General features: G+C 51.1%; 1 protein-coding gene across 5 annotated transcripts in view; it reads right to left on the bottom strand.

The window, feature by feature from the left end:
- The window catches only part of SPAG17 (sperm associated antigen 17), a 282801-nt gene that overhangs the window by 242033 nt on the left and 28867 nt on the right, over positions 1-11901 (bottom strand). The gene's annotated exons all lie outside the window — the stretch shown is intronic.

The following is an 11901-nucleotide window of genomic DNA, read 5'->3' as shown; positions in this document are numbered from 1 at the left end:
CTTTTTGAGGTTGAAGGAAGGGATAAATGGGTCTACCAGAGTGACTTAATGGGGTCCAGAAATGCTTCATTAAAAGGTCAGGTCACCCAAGAAGGCCCTGTGGTGGCCAAAAATATCAGTAAGGCAATGGGAGGACTCCTTAACCTGGATCCCCAAACTTGTGGCAACTCTCTTCAGTAGCTCTTGGTGAGCCTCATAATCACTGGGAAGGAGTGAGGTACATCCTGAGGAAACTGCCTTGTCAGGAGAGGAGGATGAACAAGCCAGCCAGGGCCGGTGCAAGGAAGTTTCGCGCCCTAGGCGAAACTTCCACCTTGCGCCACCCTGCAACCCAGCTAACCCTGCCTGCCACCCGTCCCATGGCAGCTAACCACGCCCACTGACCCCTCCCACCAGAGGAGCCCCCCCCGCGGCAGCTAACCCTGCCCGCTGCGGCAGCTAACCAGCCCACCACACCCCCCAACCCGGGGAGCCCCCCCCGCAGCAGCTACCCCTCCACGGCAGCTAACCCCGGCCGGGGAGCCCCCGCCCCACTCTGCGGCAGCTAACCCTGCCCAGGGAGTGCCCCCCCTGCGGAAGCTGACCCTGCCCGGGGAACCCCCCCCACTCTGTGGCAGCTAACCCCGGCCAGGGAGCCCCCCTCTGCGGCAGCTAACACCACCCCGGGAGCCACCCCAGCTCTCCTCCGCTGAGCACACCGGCGCTGCTTTAATTCTTCTCTCCTCCCAGGCTTGTGGTGCCGATTGGAGAATTAGAGCGGGGGCTGTGTGCTCAGCGGAAGAGGCTGAGTGGAGGTGATCTGGGGCGGGGAGCGGTTCCCCGGTGCGCCCCTTGCCCCCATTACTGTGGGAGGCCCTCCCCACACCCCCACGCCCCAGCTCACCTCCACTCCACCTCCTCACCTGAGCGGGCTTTTAGGCACCCTAGGCAGCCACCTAGTTCGCCTAGTGGTTGCACCGGCCCTGAAGCCAGCACAGGGTGAGGCGGCTCCTCCTCCACTAGCTGTCCAACAGGGTCTTCCTGCTCAGCACCAGGCCTGGTACCAGGCTCAGGAACAGGTGGCACCTCGTGAATAGACTTCCCACACCTCTCCAAGGACACAGAGCAGGATCGCGTTGTGTATGACATAGAAATCAGAGGAATCCCCACAGGTTCCAAAAGGGCCACTGGACCAGTGGTGGGCCCCAGTGACTTCCTGGCCACATGCCCTATCCTATTTCAGCCAGAGGATCTGGAGGCAACTCAGGGTAGTAATACCTAGGTGAGAAGTAGCATAACTGGCTCCGAAGCTGGGAAACATAAAAGCCAATCTCTTATTCAGAGGAGGACGAATCACCTTCTGCTGACCAAGGGGGTGGGGAGATCTGTTCCCGACAGTGCCGGAGACCGGTGCCAAGTCAGTGAAGAGTGTAGAGCAGCCAACATTGCAGGATTTCCCTTCGACAGTACTGAAGGAAATGAAGTGTGAGGCAACAAAGGTTGTCTCTATACCAAGTACTGCACTGATCATACTGTCACTCCTCTGCTGGTACCAGGAGCACAGTCTCCTACACAGTACTTCTGAGGGGATTCTGCACCACTGCGCATGCACAGAATTTATGTCCCCCACAGATTTCTTTGCTTCCCTGCAGAAAAATGACTCTATGATGGGGAAGCAAAGCAAAGTCACAAGAGTGGTCATGTGATCCTCCCCAGCAGTATGTTTTGGGTGTGCCGGGCAGCCGGCAGAGAGGTAAATCACTGTGGGACGGGGGTGGGACTGGGGGAGACCCGGCTGGTGGCTCCTACCCTGCACTGGGCTCAGCTGTTAGTCCCGGCCGGCCTGGGGAGGACAGGACTTCCTCTTCCCCCATACAGCATCCAGGACTGGGTCAGACCCACCCCCAGATTTCTCCCCCAGCTGCAGGAAGCTCTGCAAATTCCCCCCTCCCCCCACTTACTGCACCCATCGCTCCTCAGTTGCAAGGGAAGGGAATCTCTGTACAGGGAGCTGCTCCCCCATCTGCCCAACCCCCTGCATCCAGACACTCTCATACTCAGACCCTCCTGCTGAGCCTCACGCCCTGCACTCAGACCCCCCTGATGAGCCCCACTCCCCCTGCACCTGGACCATCCTGATGAGTCACACGCACCCAGATACTCACCCCACTGAACCACAACCAGCTGCACCTGGATCCCCTCCTCACTGAGCCCCACTCCTCCAGCATCTGGACCCCCCCCACTGAGCCCCCCCACACCCAGAGCCCCCTGCCAAGATCTATCCCCCTCAGACCCCACCCTGCTGAGTCCCAAACACTTTCACCTGACTCCCCTGCAGAGTCAGATTACCGTTGCACCCAGAATCCCCGCAACAAGCCGCTGTGCATCCAGATCCTCCTCACACCTGGATCCCTCTCTGAGCCAACAGTATCCAGACTGCCCCACATAGAACCCTCTTAACCCACACCTGGATCCCCCCACACTAAGCCCCTCAACATTTGGATCCTGCCTTGCTGAGCCTGCCTGCCCTCACCTAATGCACCTGGCATGGAGGGACAGGGCGTTGGGGTGTTTCTGTGGCAGGCCCAGTCCTTGCACTGTGTCAGGGTTGGGTCCAGCCTCACCACTGAGTCTGTGTCCCGGAGAGGGGAGGGGAAGCTGCATGATGGTCTCCCATCTCTGTGCAGCCAGTGGCCTGTGCTCCCCAATGCCATGCTGGAGCCTCCACATTTATTTGACAAATAAAATTTGCAGAATTTTAAAATACTGTGTGCAGAATTTTTAATTTTTTGGTGCAGAATGCCCTCAGGAGTAGCACAGTTGGGGATACCAGTGCTGATCTGCTGAGCCTATCTCTCACTGCTACAGATGCCTCTGGCATTGCCAGTATCAAGATGGTCTTGGGTTGCTACGGTACTGTAGATTTAAAAAGGCGCTCCTTCGGGCACTAGACTTTACAGTACCTGCCTTGGTGCCAGTGTCAATGGTGCCAGTTTCGGCACTACCAATGAAGAGGAGTGCGTTGGTCTTGGCTGCACTCTAGTTTTCTCCCTATGCTTAGAGGATTTTGATGCCAGTGACCTTCCTCTCTCGGTGGTCTTATGCCTCTTCTTAGGCACTGGAGAGGGCTAGCAATGCTGGGTTTTGGGAAACATAGGAGGCACACTCCTAACTGATGCTGAAGCAGTTGGTGCGGACTAGGATCTGATCATGAACGGCAGGTATAATAGGCAAGGGGAGGCATTTCCTCTCCTAGCACAGCTGTCCCTGCTGCAGGACACCTGGGCCGTGGTGCCCCTCCCCCCACCTCTTTCCCTCCCTGCTGTGACCCTTTCCCGAGGCTCCCGCGGCTTGCTGCTGTTGCTGCCTGGAGTCTTCCTCCTCTCCTCCATCCCACTCCCTTCCCGCCTTGGAGGTCCCCGCAGCTGACGTCTCTCCTCACCCCACCCTCCTTGCGGGGGTGTGTGTGTGTGTGAGAGAGAGAGAGAGAATGTGAGTGGGGAGTCAGTGGCAGATGGAGAGGGGTGAGGAGGCAAGTGGAGGGGATTTCTGAGGCCTGGTCTACACTAGGAGTTTATGTCGAATTTAGCAGCGTTAATTCGACTTAACCGTGCACCCATCCACACCAGGAAGTTAATTAGTTCGACCTAGAGGGCTCTTTAGTTCGAATTCTGTACTCTTCCCCGACGTGGGGAGTAGCGCTAAATTCGACAAGGCTATGTCGAATTAGGCTATGTGTGGACGGAAATCGACCTTAGTAGCTCCGGGAGCTATCCCACAGTGCACCACTCTGTTGACGCTCTGGACAGCAGTCCGAGCTTGGATGTTCTGACCAGCCACACAGGAAATGCCCAGGGAAAATTTGACACGCTCCGGCGCCTTGTGGATGTTCTGCAGGACCGCAGGCAGGAGGACAGAGCCCCCCTGCACTGTATCTGCAACCGCCCTCCCCCGCCACAAAGTCCCAACCCCCCCTCACCCAAAGTAACAAGAAGGAGGGGCAACAGGGGCCGTGAAAACTGTCACTGCACCCCTGCAGAGTGCTCAATTACCCAAAAGTTCTCATTCCCTAAATGTTGAGAAGTCCTTCCCTTCCTGGCTCACCGAAGCCCCAATCCCAGTTTCATCCCCTAACTGTCTAGTTGATTATTAAAAGTAGTTTGCTGTTAATTACTATTTCCGTCAAGTTTTTCTACAGAAGACTGTCTGTGAAGGGGGGTGGGGGGAAGGGGGTTGTTAATTGCATAGGACAGTCACCTTTACCAGGGTACAGACACGGGGGCAGGATCAACAGCAGGTCACACACACAGTGCAGTCAGTAGGCACCTTGGTCGGTCTGGGAGGTGTTTTCCATGTTCTGTGTGGGTGGGGGGTACGTGACTTTGTGGCATGGGAGGGCGGTTACAGAACTTATGCAGCGGTCCTTGTCCCGGACCACAGAGCCACGCAGCAGGGGAATCTGTAACCATCCTCCCCCGCCACAAGGTCACATAGCCCCCGCACACAGAGTCCCGAAAAGGAGGGATGGCAGGCTCCGTTGAAACAACCAGTCTGGCACTGCAGACCACTCTAGGAGCAGGAGCCTATAATTCCTCGAGTGTAGCAGCGGTGTTAACATCACTGCACACCCTACCCACCACAGTCTGCGTCCCTGTTTCAACCCTTTAATGCAAATTCATTAATAAAGAAAACGTTGTTAATTAACAATGTTCCATTAACTTTATTTTTAAACGTGTGTTGGAAGGGGGGAAACGTGGTGAATGGGGTATGTAACCGCAGAAGAAAGTCAACAGTAACTGAAGCAGGGGCAGGTTCAGCTTCTCTGTAAAGAAACTGAACAGTCACAGGTTACCCTGCTCCCTGAGGAACCTAGCTTTCAAAGCCTCCCGGATGCACAGCGCTTCCTGCTGGGCTCTTCTAATTGCACGGCTGTCTGGCTGAGCATAATCAGCAGCCAGGCGATTTGCCTCAACCTCCCATCCCGCCATAAAGGTCTTCCCCTTGCTCTCACAGAGTTTGTGGAGCACACAGCAAGCAGCAATAACAATGGGGATATTGGTTTCGCTGAGATCCGAGCGAGTCAGTAAGCTCCTCCATCTCCCCTTGAGACGTCCGAAAGCACGTTGAATGATGACAGTTACCCAAGACCACCCTCGACACATTTTTCCCCCAGCATGCATTGTGGGGAAATCCCAGAATTCAAATGGGCAGCGGGGACTGCAGGAACTGTGGGATAGCTTCCCACAGTGCACCGCTTCCAATGTCGACGCTTGCCCCGTTAGTGTGGACTCACAAAGTCGAATTAGTGTCCTTAGTGTGGACACACAAATTCGACTTTGTAAGGTCGATTCCACAAATTCGAATTAAGTTAAATCAAACTAATCTGGTAGTGTAGACATACCCTGAGTAACTTTACACAGTGGAAAAGCCTTCTAGAGACCTAATAGCAGAGATCACTGAAATTGTTAAAGAGCCATTAAAGTGGTAATGAAGCCATTTAACAGGCATTTGCCAATGCCCAGGAAGCCTTTGGCCACATTCAGCTGGATTTTATATTGTAGGAAAATGTGTTATTGGGGTTAAAATCAGTTTCCAAATGACGACCCTTCAGTTATTCTCTGTACCCAGAAGTAGTAACTACTAACGTGGCTCAAGGAGGAGCTGACATGGCTAGTAAGTTTATTTCTTGATCTAGTCATTTTATTCAAACCCAGTTTAAGTAAACGAGTCTGGCAGGGAATTCTGTGTAACCGTACTGGGTTTACAATGGCACCAGTGGAGCCATGGCACCGGGCCCATGCTCTAAAGGGGCCCTGGCCCAGCCGACTCCACTTGCGTTGCGCCCCGAGCTGCTGCTCCTCTCCCTTCTCGCTCCCCCCAGCCCCTGCTCGATCCTCTCATCCTGGCCTCCGACCAACTGGCTGAGTGCTCCTCTCCGCCCCTGTCACTGGCAGAGAGGAGCCCTCAGGTGCTGCCACTCTGGGCCGGTGACTGTCTGCTTCGAGCTCCCCAGGAGCGTGGTCCCCCTTTCCCTGCCACTCTGCAGAAGCAGCAGGCTGGGGAAGTCGCCTCCTGCACTGTGGGCACCAGCGCCAGATGGGCAGGGCTGGGCGGGACCTCTCTGTGCTCCAGAGCTTCAGCTGTCCTGCTCCCTAGCACTGTGCTTGGAGGGGGAATCCCTGCTCTGCGCTGGTTCAGCAGGGCCAGTGAATATGCCCAGGGGGCAAGGCGTGGGGGAGTGGTTCAGGGGGGTGCTGGGCTGTGAGGGGGAAGGGGCGCTGGGCAGTGTGGAAGGTTTGTGTGTTTTGGGGTGCTAGGCAGTGGGAGGTCTGTTGGGGGGCACCAGGCAGTCGAGCAAGTCTGTATGTTGGGATGCTGGGCATTGGGAGGTCTGTGTGGGACACTGTGTAGTTGTGGTGGTGGGGCTGTGGGGAAGGACACTGGGCAATGGCGGGTGGGGGGAGATCTCTGTGTTGGGGTGCTAGGGAGTGGGGGTTCTGTGTGAGGTGCAGGGCAGTTGTGGTGTGGCTGTGGGCAGGGGTGGTGATGTGCAGGGCGCTGTGCGTTTGTGGTGGAGGGGGTTGTGGATGGTGGCACTGGGCATAGCAGGTCCAGGGGGGCTCTGACCATAGGGAGTCGGGGGGGGTCTTGGGCAGGAGGGGCGGCGGTGTGGCGCAGCATTGCCCCTGGCTGGCCCCCTGCTCTGAGGACCAACCTCCCCGTGCCATGCTCCATTGCCCCCAAAGGGGCCCACAAATATGTTTAGTGCTGGGCCCACAAAAGGTTAATCCGGCCCTGCTGTGTAAGAAAAGTGATTAAACTACTGCCTTAATGCAGGCTGTCAATGACAAGCACTTTTTCAAACTGAGAGATTAGGCTTCAGTTTGGCGCAGGTAGACTGGCTTTTCGTCTCTCTGTATACAGTATACATCGAACTCCCTGCCACAGAGGAGAATCTATCTGGCAATTGAGCTATACCTATTGCCTGTTCAGTTCCCTTGTGGAATGTTATTAGTGCTTTAAGGTGAAAAGGGGAGAGGATGTCACGGGGTGGGCAGGGTAAGGAGGCAAGCAGTGAGCCAGCTGCACAGCAGTTTGTGGTGGGTGTCTCATGGTGGGTGAGGAAAGGGTCAGGGGGTGAGGAGGCGAGCAGCAGATGGGCGAGCCACAGGCGGGCATGGGAGGAGGTGAGTAGAGGGGGGTATATCTGGGGGGTAAAGAGGTGAGTGGCAAGTCAGTGGTAAGTGGGAGTGGGGCTTGGGCCAGAGCAGAGGTGCAGTGTGAGTGGGGCTGTGGGCGGAAGAGACAGGTTAAGGAGCTCACCTCTCCCAGGGGAAATTTCACCCACCAACCATGGGTCTGATGGAGATCTCAGGGCTGCCTCCATGACCAAAAATTTTAGCCTGACTGTGGTTTAAAGTCTTTTGCAAATTTGGCAATGATCCGAAATATGAGCTTCCCTTACATACTTTGAGCAGCTTGAGTGTGGGTCACTCACAGTCATTGGCCTAGTGCACACAGCGTTTGAACCCCAGTGACTGAGGAATTCCTCAGTATTGAGAAACAGAAACCCCAAAACTGGGGACTGAAAATGAAATGAATCCTATCTACACCATTAATTAAGCACTAATCAACTACAACACTAAAATATTTATAATACATTTACAATGAGCACTCTTAGAGCACTTGCTACTGCAAGCCAAGCAATTCCAACCACTGTCACGGATGGTAAGAAGGAACTGAGGGGGCTCTGGGATGACTGGGCCCTTTATAACAGCATGCACTGGCACACGATGGCAGAGGGCGCGCGTGCTGCCCTGATGGGTACCACTGACGGAAAAGTTTTTGATGACTGTGTGAGCGGTGCATAAAAACCAAGAGTGGAAGACACATGTGCAATCACTTGAAGAAGAATAATTCCCCTAGGCTGGATTTAAACCAGTTACATAAAATTGAAACAAGCCACCTCTCACTACCAAAGCTATTCAGTCTGCTGTCCTTTGCTTGCCAATGAGCTCTTCACTCATCCTACATTAAGAATGCTAATTAAAACACATTAGAACTGCACAACAGCAAAAACCAGAGATATTAGCTAACACAGATATATTGCTAAATGAGCGAAAATACAAACAAATAGACCAATAGACTTTTAGAGGAATAAAGAAAGATTTTAACACAGAACAGAAGGGGGTGGGAGAGCAGAAACATAAGCCACACACAAGAAGAAGAGAAAATAACAGACAGACTGAAAGAAATTCAACAGTAGTAGAGAAAATGCAGCCCAGAAGTAACAGACAAATATAAAGCAATAAGATAAGATACAAAATAATAGGAAAATATAGAAAAAGTATACAATGAGCTAATACTTAGACTTCAGAAGCATGCTAGCCACAGCTCCTGCTAAAGAACATAAAACATCAAAAAGAATAGCAAGAGAAAGCAAGTTTATGTTCTCAATTTTACAAATCTTTATTCTGTAGAAGGGAAGAACACCCTTTTTTCAACTTGTTTTTCTGCCAAACGTTAAATTTATTATTCTATTTAAAAAGACATTACAGTTTTTATCTGACAGCGTTTATGGACAGTGGTAATATAGTGATGGCTACATACATGCTTCCATAATAAACACCATTGTCATTTGTTCATAAGAACTTTCCCAAAAATTATTTTTGGGTTGAAACTTTCCATATTGTGTCTCAGGACAAGTTCAATTTTAGAGGAAGATAGGTGCAAAATCCATTGCACTGCTTTTCAACTAGAAAAGGCTCATTTCCATTTTAAAAGCATTTTTTCCCCCACACAGAATTCCTATAAGCTGATATGATAAAAAGATGAACCTTTCGATATGTGATTACTTCTTTTGAGGAAAGGCCTTTTGGCCCAGAGCCTTGTGCAGTAAAACCCCACAGGAGGGAGAGACAAATTCCAAAAGTTCAGTTTGCAAAGTCGTTATCAAATGTTCCCCTCGGGAGGAGGGATCTATGCTGCAGCAAAGGAAGCAGGCTGTGTAGCCAGGACTATCTATCATCAGGAGAGGGAGCCATGAACTTTGTCCTGGGCCCAGTACAATCAGGGTGCAGAGTAGCATCACTAAGGAAGTTGACACCCTCCCTGCCCAGTATATAGCTTTGGGGCCCGGGAGGCAGATACACTCCACAGCTGCTTGATGATTCCTCCCGAGACCACCAGATGTTTCACAAGTCCTGAAGTCCCTGGCAATTGATCATCAAATGTAGTAGAAGGCAAGGAAACTGCAACTTAGTCCCTAACCCGAACTGTTGAAGCTCAAATGCATTCCCTCAGTCCCTCATGGTGAATGATGTGGAGGTATCCTGTTTCTGCCAAGGCCCACAATGAAGGTTGGGAGACAGACCAGGTACATAATGCAAAAGAAAGGAAGGCTAAGGAGAGGGGAGATGATGATCCTAAGAAGACAGTGAGAAGGAATGGATGGGTGAAAAGTGGAAGAAAGGGAGACAAAAGGAGAAATAGCAACGTTTCAAAAAGAAGAAAGGAGAAATGTTAATTGGAGGGAAAACAGACACTGAAGAAAAGAGACAACTAAACAGTAAAGTGGAAAAGTTACAAAGAAAGAGATAGGAAAAATGAAAAAAGAAGAAAAGCAGGATTGACTTGGTCCTCAGCTGCATTGAAGCAGATCAAAATGCAGCTGAGGAGGCAGAGAATAAACCATTACTCCATCCCAACCCTATCTCCTTGAGGCTGGCTGAACCCCAGCACCCACTGACCCAGAATTGATAAGTTCCACTTTGGAGAAACTAGGACTAAAGTGTTGTCTTCCCTCTCCCACAGCCACGTGGCCTTGGGGAAAAACTGAAGAGAAGACCTAGCCAGATACTCCAGCTAATAGGAGAAGCTGCAGAAGCAGCCAAAGTAGGAACATTTGGACATCCAGAGAACTTTCTACAGTTTTGACTGGACTTTCTCTACCCCATGCTGATGGGCTGTTTCCTCCCTCCCTCTCCCTCCCTACCTCACAGTCTCTCATCTCAGCTTCATTCAATACCGGCCCCTCTTACCCTCTCCTCCCTTGTCCTGTCCCCGCAAACCCCTTCCCATCAATGTTCCCTCTCCCTTCACTCTCCATTCCATTTAGCTGATCACCTCCTAACTAACCCTCCCCACTCCAAAAATCTCACCCTGAGGAACTAACATGTTGTTTACTGCCATAATGTAGTCCATGCTGCTGGTGTGTTATACCCCTCTCCTCACCCTGTACCTGCCTTGACTATTTAGACTGTAAGCTCTTCAGGGCAGGGACTGTGTGCTACTATGTGTATGTGTTGAGCACAGTGGGCACCATTCTCACTGATCCCTGGACACTACCATAATACACAGATTCATAAATAAAAAAACTAAGGTCTGCTCCAACTTGTACTAGCTTATAATGGCGCTCAGGGGGACATTATACCAGCAAGGATTGTGGGTGTACAATGCACTTCGTTCTTGTCTCCTCCAGCCCCTTCCCATCCCCAAAATGCCACCTATGCTGAGGGTGGAAGGAGGGATGGAAGGAGCATATTTCTGGCTGCACTGACTTTATGCCAGCTAATGATTCCCCTATGACTGGAGAACCTTCAGCTGCTCATTTACAGCAGATTTATGGTCCCTATGCACTGCTCTGGCAGCATAAAGTTCTGGCATGGGCCAGGATATGGCCCCTGATTTGGTAGTATTTTACAATCAGTCTGCAGGGGTATAAATAACTACACAATGAGATAGGCAGTGTTATTTTATTGCACACACAAAACTACATTAAAAGAACATTAAGGTTGCATTCTGGTACTCAAATATTGGGAAATGCCCATTTTTCCACAGGACCCCTACCTCATTCAGTGCATATGATGGACCTACTCTGGGAATTAATCAGGGCTAAGTAGTTAATGAGGCTGTTGTCTGTAGGACCCCTGCCTCATTTGTTGTAGAAATTGAAAAGCGTGTAGTGAATGAGGCAGAGGCTCTGGGCTCCTCATCTAATCTCAATTGCCATCACCCTGCCCCCCACCTACTCCTCATATCTGTCTTTCCCCTTCCTGGCTCCTTGTTTCTGTCCCAGTCTCTTTACCCAGCCAGTCCCAATTCCCTCCCCACTAACCTGTTTCCTTCACTCTCTCCCAGTCCCAGTCTCCCCACCCCAGCCAAATCTAATTTCCCTAACTCCTGTTCCAGTCTTCACCCCCTTCTCCAGGTTCCTTGTCTCAATCTACTTGTCATGCTACCTTCCCCAGGTCTGGCTTTTGTCTCTTCTGCATTTGTGTCAGGGCTTCCTTCTCCATACTGCTTAGGCACTAGCGGGAGAAGCACTGCCAGCAAAAGAGAGAGTCTCCCTGCTCCCAGTTTGGGTTCCTGGCCTCACTCTGGTTCACCACAGCCAGAAGCAGCAATTGCAGGGAAATTCATTCTCAGCCCTGGGCTGGAGCATGCTCAGTGCAGATGGAATCTTGTAGAATTTAGCTGCAAAGCTCTAACAAGTCTCTACTGAGCATGTGCAAATTGAGATTTTTTCAAAGTGGCCTGATTTAGGCAGATTTTCACAAAGATGGAAAAAGACAAAGGCCATTACCCTGCCAAATTTCAAGTCCTCACTCCAAAGCATGCGGTCTTCTCAAAGACAAGGTCACTAGAATTTTTAACATGATCATAACACATATGATTTCCCTAATCTCATTCTTGGAACCAGCTGAACCATTTTTGCTGGGGCTTTCAAAATAAATAAATTAATTAATAATAATAAAAAATTAAGCCCGAGGCAGACACGTAACATGGGTTTGATAAAGCTGTAGGTGTCTTATAATGGAAGTGTTGGATAACTTTAATTACATGTGACATTACCGGCTATGCCAATAACAGAAAGCTGCCAAAATATTGCAATAAAATAGATATGTGAATAAAAATACATAT

Source organism: Mauremys mutica, chromosome 1 (assembly GCF_020497125.1).
Source record: "Mauremys mutica isolate MM-2020 ecotype Southern chromosome 1, ASM2049712v1, whole genome shotgun sequence".
Taxonomy (NCBI): domain Eukaryota; kingdom Metazoa; phylum Chordata; order Testudines; family Geoemydidae; genus Mauremys; species Mauremys mutica.
This window is presented reverse-complemented; position numbering and strand designations above follow the sequence as displayed.